The 23,196-nt window shown below is 35.3% G+C and overlaps 1 protein-coding gene across 3 annotated transcripts in view; it reads left to right on the top strand.

Annotated features, from left to right (window-relative positions):
- The window catches only part of csmd3b (CUB and Sushi multiple domains 3b), a 472,577-nt gene that overhangs the window by 107,960 nt on the left and 341,421 nt on the right, over positions 1-23,196 (top strand). The window lies entirely within an intron of this gene.

Below are 23,196 nucleotides of genomic sequence, written 5' to 3'. Positions count from 1 at the left end.
CGCTGCTTTGCCATGTAGGGATAAACCCATTTTCATATACACCACCCACTCGATAATCGCGGGTGTCAGGGTCCAGTATAAATCTGCTATATACCGAGGGCCGCAATATAGCGAGAGACCCATAGAAAAACAAATAGGCTAACAAATACTGTACAATCACTCCCTCGTTTTATTGGGGGCATCAGGGTCCAATATAAATCCTCTACGCAACCTGCTTTTTCTCATTTTTCGTATAAAAAGCAGCACACCATTTTAATTAACGGTAATTGCTTCTCGTCAACTTAGGTCTCCAATTAATTTCATGAGTCTTCCTCTCCTTTCTCAAATGCACAAATGGTGCTTTGCTTGCTTAATCCCACAATTCCATTGCCAAAGAATATTCATAGGGTAAATTGAAACATGTCATCTGCATACACCACTACTTGGCCATGTGACTGAAGCAATGTTTGAGGAATTGTCTAGTATATTGGAACCCGAAGGAATCCAAAACATGTATTTACAAGGTAGGATAGGATAGTCTTTTAAATAAATAAAAGATAATTACAAACACAGGCTTTACATAACCAAGTGTTACATAGCCAAGTGTTTAATCTGTAGTATTTTGTATTTAACTATCCTGATGTAACTATCACTGACACTTATCTGCTGTATCATTGAATTGTATTTTGTCACACTTGTACTTGCTTGAACCAAAGTCATTGTATTTATCTTTTTCTTAATTGTATTATTACTTGTACTGTGATACTTGAAATGTATTTGCTTTCGATTGTAAGTCGCCCTGGATAAGGGCATCTGCTAAGAAATAAATAATAATAATAATAATAATAATAATAATAATAATAATAATAATAATAATAACTAAAAATGTAATAGAATTGGAAAATTATACAAAAAAACAATGAGACCTGCTTTTTGTAATATATATGTAATATATTATATACTGAATAAAACATATTTAACATATTCTATGTTTCTTCAAAACATCTACTGAAGCAAGAAAAAAAAAAAAAGCATTTTATAGCACTCGGGAATCACCTTGGATAGATACTATAATTTCCCTATAAATATGTGGTTGATGCAATCCAGGTGAATTCCTTGGTGCTGTACACTAGAGAGTGGCACGGGAATGAAACTTCAGTCCTGTCCCACCCTGTCCTGTCAGAAATGTTCCTGTCTCCCGTCCAATCCCACCCCGTGATAAACAGAGATCAACTATAACAGATATTTTCGTATTCATGTATAAAATTAGGGTTTATCAGGTTTTGCATTAAACATTACCGGTATACTATTAGTAATTTGTTTTTAGTTTTAGTTTTTTCAGAAAAATATACAGTGCAAGCACAGGGTCTTTATAAGCACAATGTGCAATATAATGATGTAATATATCAATTCAGTAATATAAAAACAACTGTTTAGAGTTTTGTGCGGCAGTTTCAGTTTCGGCTCAGAGATTTTAGTATGTCAATGCCACAATAAACTGTCAGTGAAATCCATCAAGTATTTATTTATTAAAAATCGTTAAGTATTATACATACCCCTTCAACGTAGCACCAAAGCAGTACCTCCAAAAAATAGTAGCTGCTATGGCCAAATTGTAGTCTTTGACATATCTGCATTATGAATTGCACATCCTTAATATATTGTACGAATGTATATAGAGAGAGATATGTTAAATACATGCCAGTAGCAATCCACAGTGTTTGGTTATTCTGCTAGTATCAATAATTCATGTATAAATATTGTTAACTAAAGGACTGACATAACTATACAATTATGGGTAATATGAAATATTTTAAGTATCAGTTAAACGTAAGGGTTTTTATTAACTCTTCTGTGTTGCGAAGACACTGATTCTCCTCGGACATCTGCTGTCCCACTGGTCCGTCCACGTTCATGTTGTCAGAGTCTCTCTCGGAGTCTGACTCTTCTGATTCTGAGGCACACTGCTCGAATTGATACAGGAGACAATCCTTGTTTTCTTTCAAACAAAAAACTAGTACTCCTTACAAGTCCCTAAATTAAATGGTTTATTTCTGTTTTTTCCTTCATGAATAACATTGTTTAAATGACCACTTGAATTAAAGATCTCTGAGAATCTAACACTAGCATAAAAAGTGGTACATTGCAATGTATTGTTAGATTTGGATCAGAAATATCTGTGATCTAGAGTTCTGTGATGAGTAAAATAGCAAGAGAGGTCATTTACCTCTTTAAATGCAATTCCTTTAATTTAAAGTGACAAACACATCTGCCTCTGTCATTGCCTTGCCTTTTGACAGATGGGTTTTTATTTTTTCCTTTCCTAAGAGGTTTATTTAATATGAAACATGCATTAATCTTCACTTCTTGTTTATTCCCTGTTGTAAATAAACTAACCAGTTTGCTCTCAAGTGTATCAGTATCCTAAGTGCTGCAGCACAGCTTCAAAATTTTAACCCAAATCATGCATGCACCCAAGCGTGAATACTAATGATGTACTTTACTTCATCCGCTTTAATTAAAGATTGGGAAAAATGAATGCATTCAGGAATAGTACACCTTAATCAGTAATTTCCAAAACATGTAAAACTGACAGAGAGGAACAGATACAATGGTTTGTGTTTATTCAAAAACACTTGTGTTTTAAACGTGTGAAGACTGAAACAATAGGTCCTTTAATTTGTAAAGCAAAAAAATGTAATCATATTATGTTGCATTGCTAATGCAAATAAGATGAATGTGTTGCTTTCATAAGTTATATTATAATAGGTACATTTTATTTACAGTGCTCCTTTGCTATAAGGCTCTCGGTTATAACGCGCACAACAGTATATATAGATGCACAAAGCACTCACTCGGGATTGTGTGTTCAGGGCGAAGGAACGGGAGAGAGTGAGGAGGTAAAATAAATAAATACTAATAATCAAGAGAAGTCGATTGGTCACATTTGACATCTCCTTATTCTCAAGGAGAGGTCAAAGGTCAAGGCAATTTTTGAATATCATTATTATTATTTATTTCTTAGCAGACGCTCTTATCCAGTAGAGCACATAAGGGTTCATTTGTACATTCTATAGTAACAGTGACACTGTATAAACTCTCAAAGGAGTTCTAAACATGTTTTGCATTTGAGCTTTAGCAAGGTAATGTGTGCAAATATGTACAATTTGACCATAGCTGAAATTTGATTGGCTCACGGTGGCCGTGTTTTTTTATGTAGCTTGCTTTGCACAAACTTGATAGACAACTTTGCCAAGGCTATGTATGCAAAATTTTGCTTAAATTGGCATAACGGTTTCAGAGAAAAATACATTTGAATATTTTTGTCAAATCCAATATGGCCGCAGAACCATGTGACCAATCGACTTCTCTTGAACAACTGCAAATGTAGGGCATGAGGGTAGTCTATTGCACCAAGTTTCACATCTTTGCGATAAGCAGTTTCGGAGGAGGAGTTATAAGCTCGTTTTGCATTTGACTTTAAAGAGAGGGAATAGAATATAGAGCATATATGGGTTCCTATATCTGTTCCATAGTAACCATGACCCTATCTGCACTCTGTAAGGAGTTATAAGCTAGTTTTGCATTTGAGCTTTAGCAAGGTAATATGTGCAAATATGTGCAAATTGACTATAGCTCAAAATTGTTTGGCTCGCAGCAGCCATATTTTTTTTATGTAGCAACTTCCTTTGAACAAACTTGATAGTCAACCTTGCCAAGGCTATGTATGCAAAGTTTTGCTTAAATCAGCATAACAGTTTCAGAGAAAAAATACGTTTAAATATTTGACAAATCCAATATGGCCGCCAAACCATGTGACCAATCAACTTCTGTTGAACAAATGTAAATACAGCGCCTAAGGGTAGTATGTTCCCCAAGTTTCACATCTCTACCATAAGCGGTTTCAGACAAGAATTTTTTTTTAAATTGGCCAGAATTATTGAAAAATCCAACATGGCTGCCAAAGCTGTGAACTATGACTTTCGTTTTCACTCTGACAGAACTTCCCAAAGGCCTCTACCATGCTACCAAGTTTTGTGAGTTTTCGTGCAACGGTGTTGATTTTATAAGCTAGTTTATCATTTGACCTTTAGGAAAGGTCAAAGGTCACAGGTAAGGACATTTTTTGTAAAGCATAGATGGGTTCCTATATGTGTTCCATAGTAACCATGACCCTATCTGCACTCTCTAAGGAGTTATAAGCTGGTTTTCAGAGGCCTTAATATTTTCGACAAATTGAATATGGTCGCCACACCATGTGTCCGATCGACTTCTCTTGAACAACCATAAATCTAGGCCATGAGTGTAGTCTATTGCACCAAGTTTCACATCTCTACCATGAGTGGTTTCAGAGAAGATTTTTTTTTAATTGTCAAAAATTATCAAAAAATCCAATATGGCTGCCAAACCAATATGACTGACTTAGTTACTTGGACCCCATAATAATCCTAACAATAATAATAGGTTTCCAGGAACTTTGTTGCTTGGACCTCTAATAATAATAATAATAATCCCAGCAATAACAATAGGCTTCCCAGCCCTGTGGGCCTGGAAGCCTAATAATAATAAAGATAGACAGGTATCTAACAAGATAACATAATTTTATTAACTTGTGTTTCAGCTCCGAGTCGCTTTGTATATAATCAAACCAGTTTTTTATATTTAGCAGTCTCTGTGCATTCCAGTGCACAATCACTTTCTATAACCCTCATTGGTAACACAATGGAAAGACCCTTTGCAAAGTGCTCTGTAACAAACTGAGCAGCTCAAATAAGTGCCCTCCAATCCAATGAATAATTTGAAAGAACATGTAATGAAATATCAGTATGGAGAACAGATACCCACCCTAAAACTCAGATTTTTTAAATTTTTATTTGAATAAGCTTGTTGAACATGTGTCTTTTTTTTCTTTTTATGAATGTGCAGACAGGGTTTTTGAACACAGAGATAATTTATTTCTGGGATTTTATCAACAATTATAATCAAGCTTGGGAGCATACACCATAGTCAGCATAAGCTGTTAGAATGTAACTTAATTAATAACAGCTAACTGTACCTTATAATCTTATGAACCTTTTTAGGAATCATGTGGGTAGATATGAAGGCACGCTGAACTAGAGGATTACCCTGTAGTCTGAATACTTACACAGCGAGATTAAGAACAACATAGCCTCTAGAACTGTCTCATTTGTATTCCTAGCAGATCGTGAGGGTTGGAGATATGTTTAGATCAATCATCTGTCTATTTCCAAGCAGTTTCCATTAATATATACCCTGCTAATATTCACAGAATGCTTTATGGTACAATCACTGTTTTGCCAAATGTACTGTACAGTAGGTTATTCATATTTCAATATAATTAGATGATATAGCTGGATAATAAAGGTTGCTGTTTGAAACACATGCAGTAGATCGTGTTTTTTTCCTTTAGTCTCCCCCTAAATTGTTGATGCGGCATTAGTATTTACAAAGTAATGAGATCCATTTAATTAATTAATTGTTGAATGTATTTTTTAATTACATGTGTGGCACCTTCACAGATTAAGCAAAAATGGAAAACAGTACAGTAATGGAAGATCATTTACTTCAAGGATCCAAATTAGATGTGCGGTTTAATTGAAAATCTATACAACCCTGACACTGTCAACTATAAAGTGGCATGGTTCAGTTGACCTCTGGACAGCATAACTGATACTGTGTATTAGGGTGGAATGTAATGTAATTAGTTAAAAAGCACAAAAGCGATGTCTTTGTATGTTAGAGTGACATCTTTTGTCTTGAGAAGAATAGCACCATACAATAACACCATGCTGTTTCTTTACATGTATCATATTAGATCGTTAAGGCAAAATGTGTTGAAAAAATAATGTATAATATATATATATATATATATATATATATATATATATATATATATATAATGAGGTAACATGCATATGAAATCCATTTGTCATCCATCACCATGGGGAAAGACAAAGAACTCACAAATGAAAAGAGACAAATGGTTGTTGACCTTTATAAATCAGGCAATGGGTACAAAACAATAGCTAAAAAACGAAATATACCACTTACTACTATTAGGGCAATAATTAATAAAGTCAAATATTATCCACATGTTGGAAAATTACAATATAGCTCAGTACTGGTATTTTTTATTTTATACAGTTTTTTTTGCTCATCTTTATCAAGGGTGCCAATAATTTTGGAGGTGACTGTGTGTGTGTATATATATATATATATATATATATATATATACACACATACAGTTTTATGTCAATCATATATGTTAGTGTATATGTATTTTTCCCCAATAATGTAAAACTGTCTGTGCTATCTGACGTTCCATCTGCATTTACTGTATTGTTTGTTAAAAAAACAAAACATAAAAAAAAAACATCACGATGCTTCTAAATGATTGCGTTTGGTAGTCCTATCTGTACTTCTGATTTTGTTTAACACAGAACAGTTTTGTAGCATGCAACATTGCAGTGGTTTTATACACATTTTAATATAGCGGTTAAAAAGACTGCTCTGGTTGTTCTAGGTATATGTACGCCCGGTAGTGTTGAATGGACCATTGTCTAATCAAGTCTCTAAAATGTATAATTCTACAGAAAAATCATAAGAGACTTACAAGAAAGGGAATGTTTTTTTTTAAAGCCTTGGTTATTATCCCTTAGGTACCACCATTTCATAGAGGACTGGCAAATAGTCATATCCATCTATCAAGATAAAATGAGACGGAGTAACAAGTTGTGCTATGTTGCATCCTACATTACTCCTGTCCAGAAAATGCACTGCTTGCTGGGTTTCAATTGTAGCTCATAGTTTCTAAGTCCATTAAAGATCAGACTGAACTGTTGTTCTTGTTGCTTAGTGGTGTAGAAAAAAACAGATATAATTTGAGGACACGATGGATGACTTGAAATTTTGATCCTTTAGTGCTTGCTCCATTTCATGTTAAAATGTCCCCAGGGGCAAAGCATAACTCAGATGGCTTCTTGTTACATTTAAGAAGATGGAAGTTATAGCCTGACATCTACGACTTGTCTTTCTCTTGCACTGTACTAACCATTCTTTCTGGCCACTTCCATGCATATTTGCTGTTAGTTCAGAGATAGATTACCTTTCTATTGGCAAACAAGCAAGTCCTGCTGCTTTCAACTGCTGATGTGAATCTGCTTCCATACCTCATTATTCCCAAGCGAGCGTCATTATACTGCATTTTCTCAATTGATATTGTCATATGAAAATTATTTATATCTTGTTACAGTTAGGAGGCGCTCAGCACACTGGCTGTGGTTTAATAAAGCAGATCAGTCTTAATGCTAATGTTGTGTGCAAGGTTGTGATCATACAGGATTTGATTTAGGTTTAGTGACTGTCAAGCCAGTTTTTTCACTTTTGCATTTTATAATGTAAAGATGGATTAGTTTATTTTTACATTTAAGTAACTTTGGATGCCACATGTCTAAAGCAAATGTCTACAGAAGGGAGATACAGCTGCAAAGGAGGTGGTGGGGAGGTGGAGGAGAAAGACTTACAGAACAAGTAGTGGAGGGTGTGCCTGGACTATATAGGTTAAGGAACCAATATGATTAGCGCAGCGAGCTGAGCGTTGCCACTAGAACTACGACAAGCCTCTATTATATATATATATATAGGTTGATAAGAAGAAAAAGTCCTTCTTCAGCTGTGTAGAAAGAAAAGTAATACAGTGCAATAAAATTGTTGATTTTCAAAAATTCTGAGGATGATGTTAAGATGAGGCTCCAAGAGGCTCCAAAGTTCCAAGTTTGAAGATAAGCTCACATTCTCTTTGCTTCCGAGTATAATTTGTACCAAAACACTGACTGATTCCACAGATGGTGATGTCTTCAGCAGTGTGATTGTTGCTGTTGAAGTGTAGGGCTACTGGAAATGTCAAAGTGTTGATTCGAATGCTTCGTAAATGTTCCACAAAACGATCATATATATATTGTGAGCGTGTGGGTGCATACAGATGAAACAAACAGTCGGTTCCAACACAATCAAAGTTTTATTAAAGTCCACTAAACTTCCAAGAAAAAGGCTCGCTCTTAAACAGAAAAGACAATCCTGTTTGCGAGACGATTAAAAAGAAAATGAACAATTCAAACAGGATTCATAACACAAAACACACAAAAAATGATGTAAGCCAACTGGACGGTCAACAATGTCCAGCTGGTGAGTGAGTAGTTTCACCTGGCTTTTCACCAGGTGGATAATCGCCCCAGAGTGTCCTTTAGGCAATGGTAGATTTTTGTCCCCTTGTCTTGGGGAAAACAAACGAAGTCTGGTTAGTCCAGGACACTGGTAGGTAATCCCCCCAGCACCACCAAACAAAAAGGGATCTCAGAAGCAAAGCAGAACCACCTTCTTACAGTACGTATCACAGTTAGACTGTTCAGGCTTGGCTTGGGTGTCTGAGATCGGAAGACAGAGCTAACTGGCTGCAAAGGCTCTGTTTTAAAGGGTTCCTGATCATCCCTTTGATCCAGGTCACTGAAGGCTGTGCTAATGGGGGTACTGGCCTTCAGAAAAAATTTGACACAGAGTGTATGTTTGGTTTGTATTGCATGTGTCAGAAATCTCAATAAGCTTGCCAGCAGAGAAAAAGCTAATCATTCCTATCCACAACCATTAAGCTCATCCGTATGGACTAATAATAATAATAATAATAATAATAATAATAATAATAATAATAATAAATTACTGTATATACAATATGATTTAAAGTGGAATATAGCATATAGTAACAACTGTAACAGTACTTTAATGTGAATTGATGAGCCTGGAGTCAGAACACATGTCTTAAATCTGGATGGAGTGTTGACTGAAAAATCCTTTAATACAAGACTGAGACTGAGAGGCCTGAATTGTGAGCTACTTGTTGAATTAGTGTGATAACAGAACAAATGGTGCAATATTCAGATTTCAGAATCATGCTGAAAACTAATAGGATGTAAGCAAATATCCATTTGCTTTCTGGCAGATTTCCACTGAAAAAACATCAGTTTCTGGCACCCTGAAAAGGAGTGCTTGCCAAAATGTTCTAAATGTTTCAACAGAGAGAACCGGTGGAAATGTTCAATTAATGGTGGCCTTTTCACAATATATTAAAAATCACTTTTATTTATCTGTTTATGAGAAGGAAATAACTTTTACTTTGTACTGTGTATTTTATAATGGAGATTTACAGTATTTTTTAATCTGTTTATCTATTTAATTTACTTTATTGTTCTACTTTTTACATTGTCTAATTGTATTTCTTCTAAAACTACTAATTGTAGGTCATTCATGTTATGTTAATTTTTTGTAAAATGTTAAACTATTGGTTATTTACTTGTTTTATTTCTTATGTTTGATAGGTGATTCTGTATTCTTTTATATAATGCTGTGCCTGTCTCTCCTACATATTTTATTTTCAGTTTAAAGAATAAAGAGAAAATAAATATTCAGTCTTCAGAAACCTGTCATGCAAAACTAGCATCCTTGTTTATGGTATATTTTGCCAAAAATGTAACACTGGGTAGTGCACTGAACACTGATAAGGAGGGACACCCTTTTCTTCTCTGTGAACATCTGTTGATATATATAATCCTGGTGATTTTGAAAAAAAGATTCCTATTCTAAAACCAATGATACAGGCAGCCAATAACAACGTTTAAATAGGAATCCCACACAGTGCACCAATAATTATAGCAGAAAATTGAGGGCAACACTAGACTAATCTTACCTCTGAGAAGCATGTACTGCAAAGCTTAGTAATTAATTGTGATAAAAGATTAAAGGAATCTTTTCATATAAACTACTGTATGGAAAAAATCTAGAAATAGTAGATATTGACTTTAAACACATGAACAGTTCCCTGGAAATCAATAAATAAATCATAACAAAAATGGGGGGGGGGGGGGGGGGGAGTTTAGTCCAAGATATTGACATTTGATATATGTTAATGCCTGTCTGGAAAATTATTCCTCATAAGTGGGGAACATAGAGGTTAGGCATGTTAATGATGCTCATGAAGATTCCTGTGGTATGAAGGATATTCATTATCTTTATAGGTCTTATGCTTTGGAAAAGAGGGAAAGCCTAAATTAAATAGAGAATAATGCAATAACGTATTGTGTGATATGAGAATTTAATGCTCATCCGAGTGGTGGAATGCTACATGAATCAGGAAGGCGAAGTCCAAGGGTTTATCCAGGGTGGGTATTAAATTCTCATTTATCACACACCATGCAGTATTTTTTATAATCTCGGGGTGAGCAATTTTTTTTCCCAAGTGAGAATTTAGCGAGAGAAGACAATAACTACCAGTATGTGCGGTATGGTTGAAATTCCTTTCAGTTTTACAGCTTGCGCTGGGGTTGTTCTCTGTTGCTGGTGTTAATATATTCATCACAGATCTGTTATTGAACTAATTAAAAGTTAGACAACGTGGGCTGTTGTAGCATCTTTATATTTATAGTTCAAGTAGCTAATGGATTCGGTTAACAGGGAACTTTGACTGAAAATGTCCTGTCACAAAAAAATCCCAGCCAATCTTTTGGACTCAGAGAGAAACTGCCTGTGGAGAGCGGAGAGACTGAGATTGGTTATACAACTGGATCACACTGAACAGAAAACAAGACACCAGAGAGCCAGAGAGTGTTAGCATATCCAGACAAACAGCACACGCACTATTGTGTATCAAAAACAACTGGAATTCAACGTAAGGCTTTAAAGTGAAATAAATGACATAATATTAAAAGAAAGAGAAAACTGATCCCTGTACATAACATAGGTAATTGAAAAAAACATATTCTCATTTTAATATTGGTTGTTTTAAGTGGGGATATCCGTGTAGCAGCATGTACTACCAAACATGGGGTATTGTCAACACACTTTCGCTTTAGAACAGGCACAATCTCAAGATTACAACACTCCTACACAGAAACCTTGGACACATTTTAAAGGAATATAAAGGCAAATGCTAATTTTTGAAAAAAAAAAAAAATCTTCTCAGAATAATAAATCAACTTTTTTCTGGAGCTTCCCCGCTTTCAATATGCATAAATAACGTATTTCGTTAGCAGCAATTCTTATTGTGAATGCACTTTTGGCATTTATTGGACTGTGATTAATGCTGCTTGTTAATTGGTTTGTGCAATTTTAGATAATTTCACGGCCCATGAAAGATTAACCTTTTCACGTCTTTCTTGTAAAAAGTAGTTGGTGCTTGGGAAAGATGTGTGTGGGAAGCCTTAATCAGGACAGTAGGTACAAAAGGTTGCTGTTGTTCCAGACCCTCTTCTCAGTGTTCACTGATGTGCCTCAGCCTTGATGTGATGAATGATATAAATCATAGGACCTCTATTGTGCAAAGACCAACACATTTTGTGGTGTGGTGAAGTGTGAAATGGTTATGTGCTATACACAAATCATTTGGGGCTACAGCAGACTTCACTAAACTTCTAGCACATTTGTGTCACACTGGGTTTTAACTTGTTTCTCTACCTTTGGGACAAATAGCAAATACCAAGCCCTTGTTAGGCAGATTGACTTTCACTAGGAGGCAGAGGTCAAATGTATAATCATAGCATGCTTCTTTGTCCAAAGTACTGCTGGCCTATTCTTCCCCTGAGGGGCTGCACTGGATGTAGAGATTTAGCACAGACGTCTCTACATCTTGCTTGGTAAGTTATTAATGATTTCAAGCTTTCTGATTTACAGACTCAGAAGGCCCTTAATCTTCCACTTGCTGAAGAAATGAGAGGTTGGGTGGATAACAATAGATGCAGTACGGCCAGAATTAGCTACTCAGGGAAGTCACATGTGCTTTGGGACAGATGCAAACAGTCTGTACAGCTTGAAAGAGACAACTTTGGTCAGATAAAGAGCATTTCTTACAACTTTATCAAATATAATTTGCCAGTTTGTTAGGGTTAAACAAGGAGTAGTCCAGTTGTATGGTCTCCTTGTTATGTTATGTTTAGAGATATGTTCTTTTATCTGTTACATCATGTTACCCATTTCCTTCTTATATTGTATTTGTGAAAGCATATGACAACTGATATAAACATTTTTACCTCTAACTTTACCCCCTAATGAGAATTACAGATGACCCTTGTCTTATGTAGTACTGCAGACCCTGGTGTTACTGTATTCCCAAACCCCATTTGGTTTACATACAATGTTACTGTTGTCTTAAAAATATTCAGAATTGTCCGCATAAGTATCTATAACAAAATGTAACCTTTGCATGTGCAAATAGCTCTACCAATTCCAGTGTTAACATTTAGGACCAAATGTGTACGGCCTAAGCAGGGGCAGATCCAGACTTTCATGAAGGAGGGATACCTGATTCGAAACATACCGTCAAAGTAAACACTATTTTGGCATTTATTGTACGGAATATTCTTTATTCGTTTATGCCGTGGGTGCATTCTGTATATAGCCTAGCTGTATATATCAGTATGGATTGGTTTTCTCATAAATCATAGAAAAGAGCCGTCGAGGATGTTTTCTTATGAATCTTTCACAACCTCATTAACATCAATATCCATGTGATAGTGCATGTTACAATCAGTGGTATACTGAAGTAAAACAGCTTGGCAATCGCTTGGGTGCAGACGAGAAAATGCCTCGCACAGCTGATGACAGTAACACCACACAAATCATCCGGCAGAAACACATAGAGATTACTATAAGAAATCGATCATTATTCCGTTTGTGTCAACTGAAAACCAGATTTTCCGATGACTCAAAGAAGAATGTATGAGCATTACTTCAACTGATTCCTGACATTTTGGTCAAGTTGCCTCTGAACGACATTCCACGATCTCATTCACATGCCACGATATGAGAGTCTCGCAACAGAGCTAGAAATGTGAAGAGACAAGTGGATCAGAAACGTTGATACGTCACACCAAATGCCAAGCAGTTTGCGCGCATCTTTAAGACACTGCGATAAAGATGGACAAAAAAGGATTGGTTTAATTTTAAAATAATTTTTAATTTTAATTTCGAAAACTGAGCACCACCCCCCACCCCCACCCCCCAAAGCTTGTGTTATCTGGAGGCAGAACTGTCATTTCTTACTGTATTGAAAGAAATGCAAACTGTGCAAGCGACTCGTATTATGAGGCTCGACCAAAACTCCGGGATCACTTGACAAGCCGCGTGTAAGTTCATATTATTATTATAAGGTGCTGCTACAATGCAATCTTACAGTATATATCGCAAGTAGCAGCAATTACGTGTCCATAAACAACATCCATTTTTTTCATTTAAGTTATAAAAACATGGTTACTTTTCTATATAACATCTTTTTAAACTACACGTGAATGTTGTATTCCATTTATATAGAGTACCCATAAGATAATAGGACTTTCTATCAAATATAAACTAGTAGCTATGCAAATTAGTACCATTGAAGGTTCTAACCTTACTTTGGTAATGTGTTCCGAACAAATGTACCCTTCATTACAGCCCTACAAGCATTGAAATAATGGCATCATCTGTAACATTTTCCAAGACTGACTAAATTAAGCAGTGCAAATCGTCAAAATGAATTATATGTCTAATGCATTGCATTATTTACAGTTTCACTGGAGAATATAACTAAAAAGTATTTATATTCTGCCATACAGGGAAGTTTTTAGTGTGGAGTGAAAAAACATGGTTGTATGGAACCACAGTATGGAATTTTACTGCTAGCAGGTGATACTCATATTTGTTCGTCACTTCCTGCCAACACTAATGAAGCTGTTTCCACAGCTCTCGGGTTTATATTTGGATGTCTTGAATTATACAAACTCATTAAAAATAAAGGTTTCGCTTTGTTGGTACCAGTACCCATGCAGTTTCTTTAGCTGTGAGCTTCCTTGTTCATGCTTCCACTGTCATCTAAGGAGGTGTGATGTAAAATGTTGTCTCAAGCTGATTCTGATATGTTAATTCAGGAGTTTTTTGTAACCTTAAGGGTTGCTATTGGAACTGTCCAGATGTTTTATTGAACAGCTTGCAGTTCATCCAAAACACCGAGATTCTTAACACTGATTTCTAGTAAAATACTGTATTGATTTCAGAAATATGCTTCTTGTAAACCAATTTGTCATGTGCATTATTATCAGAGCATGCTGCTTAGCAAAAATGTCCAAGACAGTCCATTATGAAAAAAAAATATATAGTATTAATAATCTTATATCATAGATTTCTCATAGGAATATTGTAGTAATCCCAAATGAATTCTATAGCAAGCCAGTATTATTCTATAGTATTGATATAATATTTTGGGACATACTTAGGACTAGTATTAAACATTCTTGTATTTATATTGTAACATTCCTACAGGATTCCTAAAGCATTTTCTTAGTATTACTTTCAGCAGGAGAATACACAGTAAATTCACAATAATGTACTTATGTGTCCTATAATATTTCTATGAATTCTACAATATTGAAGGCTATAGTGCTTTAGATCCTCCAATCTTTCTTCTTCCCTTTAGAGCATATAAATACCCCAATGTCTTGAAATGTAAAGCATTAAGATCTTATTTCCTATCTCTTATATAACAGTATAAAGTCTGAATGTCAGGACTTTTTTCTGTGTTTTTTGTATTTATTCTGGTCACCAAGCTATTGAAAAATATCTCTTTTCACCTTGTGGTTATGAAATATGAGTTTCGAATTCCGAAAGAGCTACTAAAATTACACTTTTGTGTTAAGGAAACTTTAAGCTAGAAGCTAGTATTGCTTGAAGACCTTTGTCACAGATGATATATCATCTTGAGAGAATAATCTGCCACTTGAGAATAGCACAGCCATTTCATATTTCATATTGAGTTTGAATTACTGATATCAGCCGACATGTGTTCATTGACTGGAAATGTGAGACAATTGGATGTTGTGTGTAACTTCCTTAGCGTCTTTGAGGTGTCAAAAACATTGCATACAAACTTCATATTGCCACCTGAAAAGGTTACTAACAATTGTTGCTAAACATTACACTTCATGGTACAGTAGTCTCCGTGTATAGGAACACCCCCTAAGAAAACACTTCACCTAAGGGAACACGCTTGTGGTGAAACAGATTTTTCCCATTGTAAATGCTCCGACTAAAGGAACAGGAACTTTGCATAAAAGAACACTTTCTTGGCATTGATAGCAATTTGTTCACAACAGATACAGTACTGCTTTGTAACCTGATAACTCATCATGATGAAACTTAAATTAAAATGGTTTATTCAGTCTTTTCAAAAGCAACTTGTCATCGCGAGAGTGTCTTGAGGCACACTGATTGGTTGATTCAGTCTTTCCAGAACCACCGTCATATCAATGACTCCAAAATGGCATGTAAACAAACAGGCAAAATGTGCCACTGTTTCTCTTGCAACACAAAGTTGGAAATTGTTTGAGCGCTTGAAAAAAAATTAAATCAGACACAAGTCGCCGAACAATTTGGTGTTTCCCATTCTGGTGAGTTGCTTCACCATTCTGCTAAATAATGTGCATATCTTGTATATTGCTGCTGCATTTTTTAACTTATGTAGGGGTGCTGTGTTAATTTAATTCGACAGTTTATTAATGTTAGTTTTTCTGTTACTTTATTATTTATCATTAACATACAATTGCCTATTGCTTTTCTTTTAATATTCAGTTCCTTTGATGCACGTGTGTCATGACAAGTAATACATATTTATTTATTGATTTATTGATTCATATTGTGTCAGGTGGCTAACTCTGTCTTAGAGAACACTTCAGCTATAGAACATTTCGCTTGCTTCCCGAGGGGTGTTCTGTTAGCCGGAGACAACTGTACTGTATTTTACTCCAGTATAATGACATCACAGTAAGTTATGACTATTGTCACTTTGACTTATTTTCTCAAGCACAAATTAAGTCAAGAAAACAGAACAAGCACATCTGTTAGGGATATTCAGATCCTCAGTCTGTCTTCATTTGGTTTTGTAGTTCAGGTAACCTACATTTGCTACATTAGGCCACCAATAATATGATTTGTCTCATAATGTTCTTCATTTTTCTCTATTCCATTGCTTGCACAGCTGTGTTTGTTAGATAGCTCTCAAGATTTCCTTTCAAAGAATAAAGCGAGTTAGTCATATTGGTGTTTAATGCAAGTTCATAACTAATTCTGATTTCAATTAAATTTAAATACATGTTTATCAGTTTATGCATTTGTTTTGTAAAGCAATTAGCTGGCAACATTTTTCTAACATTGAAGTCAATATATAGTAATGGGAGTTTATAACACTTGACATTTGAAGTGATCAGTGCAGTATTTTCTTATGTATATTATCATACTGGTAATTTATTAGTGATGAAATTATTCTTTTAAAACCTTCAAAACTGAAATAGAATATATTTATATCTGTATCAGACATGAGCAACCCGGTTATAAACCTTATAGTTACAAAACGTACATATGGCTTAACACGTAGTATACCACAGTGCACTCAACATTCACATATTCAGTTTAGGCACACACCTTCAATTTAGGCAATGTAAATTCTATCTCAAAAATACAAACATGTCCACAGAGGAATACTGTTGATAAAAGCTTAGGTGTTTTACAGTTGACTTAACCGTTTTATTTCCACAGATGTACAAAGATTGTATTTTTAATGATACTATAAATTATTACAATACTCTTATAAAAGTGGTAAGATCCTTTGTAAAATATAAAGTGGTAATCGAATCAAAATGTATTTATATAGCACATTTCATACATAAAGTATCTCAGAGCTGTACAAGACAAGACAAAATACATTTATATTGATAGAGTAAAAAATAAAAACATTCTGGTATTATATAATATAATGTTAAAAATAAATATTTTATTAAAGTACAAAAAAAGAAAAAAGTGTACACATGTTAAAACATAGTTTAAATGTATTGTTTTTAAAAAATAACAATTTTTTACTATTTACTTAGTTCCCGTTCAAGTACAAAATGTAACCATTACAGTATGGGTATTTACCATCGAAAGACCCGAAACCTGAATAAGATATATCAAAGCTGCTCGAAGAGCCTGTGATGCAGTCATGGCCGGTCCCCCAAGGGTAAAAGCACTGCTGTCACAGACCTCAATGCCATTTCTCCTTTCAAGAACTGACCTGACAGGAGAGCTGGTTCACATGTGTACTTATAGCTGTACTTATTTTTTCTGCTATATATTTTGCATTTATAAGTGTTTTTTATGTGATTTTATGTAATTATATGTAATATTAAAAATAATCGCTGTATTCGTTTTACAAATTACGCACATTTGTGCACTACAGCCTGTTGTTTGTTACGTCCCACTGCGGCCTTGTGCCCTATGTGAAGCCAGCGGCTTGAGATGTTCCTTCCCAAGGATCAAGCAACATAGGTCTGCTAACTTTGTGCTCCCCGATAGCTCGGCTGGAGTTATTTATTTCTTATTTTGGCTTTGTCTAAAATTATGAGACTTTTTTGTATTATTTATATAATTGTTAATTGTACTGTATTATGTTGAGAAGTATTTTTTTTCTCTTTGTGTTTTTTCTTTTTTTACAGACTATTCACAGACCTGTCTGCAACTTAGTGCTTCTTGCTTCGGTTGTGGTTGCTTGCAATCTCTCCCACAGCATCTTGATGCCATTTTGGTGACAGCTTTAGCATCAACATTATGAAGGCTGTTAGTTAATTCTAATAAGCAGGCTTCCCTCAGTCTTATGTTAGTTCTGACTGAGTGGTTTTGCCAGTGGCTTGTACAGATGTGCATCCCTGTACATTGCTACCCGCGGTAACTGCAAACCGGTGGTCCCGTGGTCACTGACCCGCTCCGTTCCCGACTTTGTACCGTACCGGTACCTAACCGGGACCAAGGTTACCGCACTGGTGCCGACCCGGTACCGTGCCCATACCGTCCTGGTACCGTTTCGTACAGACCCGGTGCTAAAGTCACTGAACCGGTACCGAACCGACCTGTCCTATATGGCCTGCTACCAACCGGTGTCCCTTTCGGGGCGTGACTGTAAAATCAGTCGCAGCTCTGCTGCAGAAATTGGCTATTCACATGATAGACCCCCTCCAGTTGGGGAAGGGTTCAACTCCAGGTACTTCCTAGTGCCCAAGCTGGATGGTGGCCTCAGACCGATCCTCGACCTCAGCAGGTCAACCTGTATCTGAGCCGAAGGAGGTTCAAAATGTTGACGATGCAACAGCTGTTACAGTCAATCAGGCCATGGGACTGGTTCATCTCGGTGGACCTCAAAGACGCCTATTTCCACATCCCCATATAACCAGTGCACAGGAAGTACCTGCGGTTCGCTTTTCAGGGAACAGCGTACGAATTGTCTTGTCATTTGGCCTCTCTCTAGCTCCCCGTGCATTTTTGAAGTCCGTGGAAGCTATCCTGACCCATTGAGACTGAAAGGCACCAGTTATCTGGCAACTGGCTCATTTGTGCCCAGTCTCCAGCGCAGGCACAAGCCCACACTGAACTTGTCACCGGCCACCTTCTACGGTTGGGCCTTACGGTGAATAATGCAAAGAGCCAGCTCACCCTTTCTCAGGTCCATGCTGTCCACTGTGTCGGACTGCAAAGTGCAGAGAATAGTCACCGGTTTTGAGCTCTTTCAGCTCAACAGAGCGCTCACGATAGTTTTCGGGTCTTTCGGGTCTTTTCGATAATGGTTACATTTCTATTTCAGGGAACCAGGGTTATGATAATAAACTAACGTTATTTGGTTTCGATGTGCAATTTATTTTGTTATTTCGACCTGCAGTACCTAAAAGTTGTTGACTTGTTTGACTCGAGAATGAAAATTGCTTGCTGCTTCATCAGTCCACAACCTTCACTTCATAGTAAATTACAAGTCAGCTCATAAGAGGCAATAATAATGATCTCAAATCATTAAAGAAGGAACATGCAGGGTGGCAGTTTAATTACTGTGTTTTGATTCTGGCGATTTTACAAAATCAGCAATAAGATAATTAGGGAAATTAAATTAATAAAGTTGGCACAAGTACCTGTGGACATTTACATATTTTGCATTAGCTATCACTTAGCTAGGCGACTGTGTAGTTTGAGACAGCATTACAGATTATATCTAGATTGAAAGCTAGTGCATAATGGCCTTGAGCAAACAATAAATAAATTAATAATTGACTGCATAATTAAATAATGCAATAAAAAAATTAAGAGGTAGTATTTTTATATTATTAAAGCCAATTTAAATCACAAGAGTGCTAGCTTAAGTGCTTTATCAGTGTCACCAGAAAACCACGATTGAATCACAGCCTTATATCTACATTTTTGTGTATATTATTTGTTATACTACATGGTGACATAACACACAAAATCTGTAGTTCTAGCAGTGTTTATTTTTAACAGCAGAAAACATGTGTTGAGTATCAGATTGGGAAACAGAATTCAAAAATATTTTTTAACAATTAATAAATGGGTAATTGTATGTAAAAATAATGTGTAAAAAAAATAATAATAGAATAATGTCATTGTGTGTAAAAATAATGTGATATCTTGTAACAATTGTAAATTGTAACAATTGTAAAACAGCTAAGTTTATAGTAAAATTATCATTACAGAGTACACTAAGACTACGACTACTAATAATAATATATTGAGCTTAAAGTTGACAAATACACAAATGAAATAAGAAAAGGGTAATTTAGGGGTTGCTCAAAATTATCATCAATTACAGCAAGCATACACATTGTGTTCTTATATATATATATATATATATATATATATATATATATATATATATATATATATATATATATATATAATCAGTTCAAAAGAAGGTTTTTTTGTATGGTGCAGTGTGCTGTATGAGAAGCAGATATTATTATTAGTATATGTATTTGATTAAATTGTGCACATATTTGCAAACGGGGGAATACAGTGACAAATAAAAACATATTTCTTTCCATCATTGAACAATGAATTGTATTTTAATGTATTTGTGTGGTGCTGTATTTCTATATAATTTGCCATTTAAACTATCACCCTTAATATATTCTGATATTGCTAACCACATTGCATCAGAAATGAACCTGATAGGCCCAAGAAAAGTTTTAAACATATAAGAAAAAATAGCTGGAGCTTGCTGCCTCTCTACTGCCTGCTATACTCTCTCATGCACTAATATAAGAGGATCCTTTTTCTCACCCAAAAGTAAAATATCATGTGACAAAAATGACTGGTGGCTATAGCACTTTCACAGGAAAGCATGGGAATATTTCAAGCTATATAAAATTGTCATAATTTTTTTAACTACAAAAACCTACACTGCACACATTGAGAAAATGGACATAATTTTGGATGGCTCCTTGTGATACACATTTTTGTTCACAATGTCCACTTTAAGTGCATTTAATATGATACATACATACATAGGGCCTCATTCACGAAAGGGCACTAAACATTATGGTGCACCATAATTGCAATTAGTGTGCACACTACTGATTTCTGTATTTAATATTGCAATGTTATTCATTATTGTGTGCGATAATTGGCAATGGTTTCACACTATGATAATCAGAATAAATATGTGATTGTTACAGTAATTTATACTGATGTATTTAATTGAGCACCCAGCTCAGAATATGAGATGAGCTGTATTTACAGTACATGGCATGTACTAAAGGGCGTTCATTTTAGTGCACCCATTAAAGTGATAATTTATTAGTGCATATGGAAACCAGGCTTTAACCACTAACAGGCGCGCTATTTAAACCACTTTTTCAATCCTGAAAATTATTGATGTGCAGTTTGATTGTTTTTGCTGACTCGATTTGTTTGATTCATTCAGTTTAGTGATCAATTCAATAGATTTGTTTGTTTGATTCACTAACGTGGAATCTTGCTGAATTACTTGGTCATGAAAAAGTCCAGAAATGACAATTGATTGTCTAGGTCAGGGGTGTCAAACTCATCTTACAGCAAGGACTATTTAAGTTAAGCCTGTTCACTAGGTGGGCTGCACTGTAAAAAATACATCGTAATGTACCTGAAAATGTCTATAGAAATGGTATGTAGGCCAATATACTCAAATATACTACTTTACACAAAACACATTACTCCCACTGCACGATACCTGTTCATCAAAAAAAAATTGTCAGAGTATATAATGCAAAGTCTCAATATTTAACTTATATTCCAAAATATAACATTTTTAACAGCACTGAAAAAAAAGATGCAGGCAAGCTGTGAAAATGCGATTTAGTAAACATTACCACTTAGTGTTCTGCGATACCTGATTTAGGCTACCTCGATACGATACCCTGCATAAGATCACGATATTCGATATTATCACGATTCTTTGAATTTGATGTCCATTACATGTTAAATGGCTGTCAAACAAAAATGTTCGCAAGTACAAAGTGTGGTAGAGGCTAAAACACACTTAATGCTACAGCATTGTAAAACAAAATAACACAAATACTTTTCTCAAAGCTTTTTATTACTAGGTCAGATGTTTATATACAGGCTATGTACTGTGTACTGTATGTTTTTGTGGTGAACAATCAGACGTCCGTTTCCAGCATGAAAGCTAATTGTTTTACACACACAAAAAAAAGTTTTACGACAAAATCAAAGGAATATATAAAGAGTGTTAACAATTTAACATGGAATCGTTTTAATGACACGTCTGCAAAATATATTTTTGCATCTTGGTGAACTAACAAACGGCATTTTGATCAGCTTTTAGAGCGTTCCTATGTTCTCTTTACACTGTGCTTTATTATATATAGTATTGTACAAAATTGTACTATTTTCAACTTCATATTGTTACACACACACACACACACACACACATTATATATATATATATATATATATATATATATATATATATATATACACACTAATTGGGTGCATTATTTACATTTTTAAGGCAAGATGGAATTCACAGATTCTCAATAATATGTAAAACAAAAGAACTACAGTAAAAGTAGAACTATTTTCACTTACATGCTGTCGCTTCACTTCAACAAAGAGATTGGGGTGGCGATCTGATAAATGCTTAAATAAACTGGTGGTGCTTCCTCCCTTGTTTTTGACTTCTTTCAAACACCTCCTACATTTTGGATGTCCACCTTCAACTGGATTGCCGCTTTCATTTAATGGATAACCAAAATAGTTCCATACTACACTTGTGGAATTGGCTTTAGAAACCAGCTGTTCTCCTGCGTCCGCCATGTTGTTACCAGGGCAGTACTGTAATTAAATTTTCTGAGAACGCGCAGCGCAGGAAAGTTAGTTTCTTCCGGTATATGCAAAAAAGTTTATATTGTTTTTAAAGCACACAATTAAAGTGTTGTTTTGAAGTCTCAAAAAAAAAAAAAAAAAAAAGACAGACCGAAAAAAAACGATATATCAATTTTTTTTTTTTTGCCCCGATATTAGGTATCATATAATTTTTGTATCATGATATTTCGATATACTGAAATACCGCGGAACACTATTACCACTATGAATATACCTTTTTATGACTTCTGTCCAGACACTTGGCACTTCTTTTCTCACACACTTGATAACTGTGATGTGATGCAGAATGCAGTGTAAGAAAACTGGTACTTCTGCATTTCTTTCTTTAATTTTTTCCAGCACTCTGCTAGCCAGTTCACTCTTTTGCCCAGTCATATATGGTGCACCATCTGTTGTAATCCCATTTAGTTTCTTCCGAGGTAATTTTGCACTTTCCATGGCTTCTTGAAGTTAAAAAAGTAATTTCCTGTGGTTGTGTTGTTTATGCTGAAACTTAAAAGCTCAATAACATTAAAGTATTGCCTGCCATTACGCTCAGCAACCGTGTTACGAGACAGACTGACGTTAGAAATATGTTCTATTTTTTCAGGGCATACTACACCAGCTTTTTTGTGACATAATCTATACAAGTATGCCAAGTATTGGTAAGCTCCATCTCTATTCACTGTATGTTTTGCCTCTTCAACAAGAAGAACAAGACACTAAAGCAACAAGACACTAAACCTGTGTCAGCTACATGATTTCACACTGCTTTTTGAAGAAGCAGGGTCAGCCTGGGTCACAGAAGCAATACACAACGTGCGTAGCAATTCCTGGAGCAGCTTGTTACGGACGCATCCATTCAAGCTTCTCTGGATTGAATTGTCAGCTCAAATGTTGATTAGAGCAAATGTTTCTTCATCCCTGCTTGAATCTGGCTCATGGTCTGTCTCA

Source organism: Acipenser ruthenus, chromosome 3, assembly GCF_902713425.1.
Source record: "Acipenser ruthenus chromosome 3, fAciRut3.2 maternal haplotype, whole genome shotgun sequence".
Classification (NCBI taxonomy): domain Eukaryota; kingdom Metazoa; phylum Chordata; class Actinopteri; order Acipenseriformes; family Acipenseridae; genus Acipenser; species Acipenser ruthenus.
This window is presented reverse-complemented; position numbering and strand designations above follow the sequence as displayed.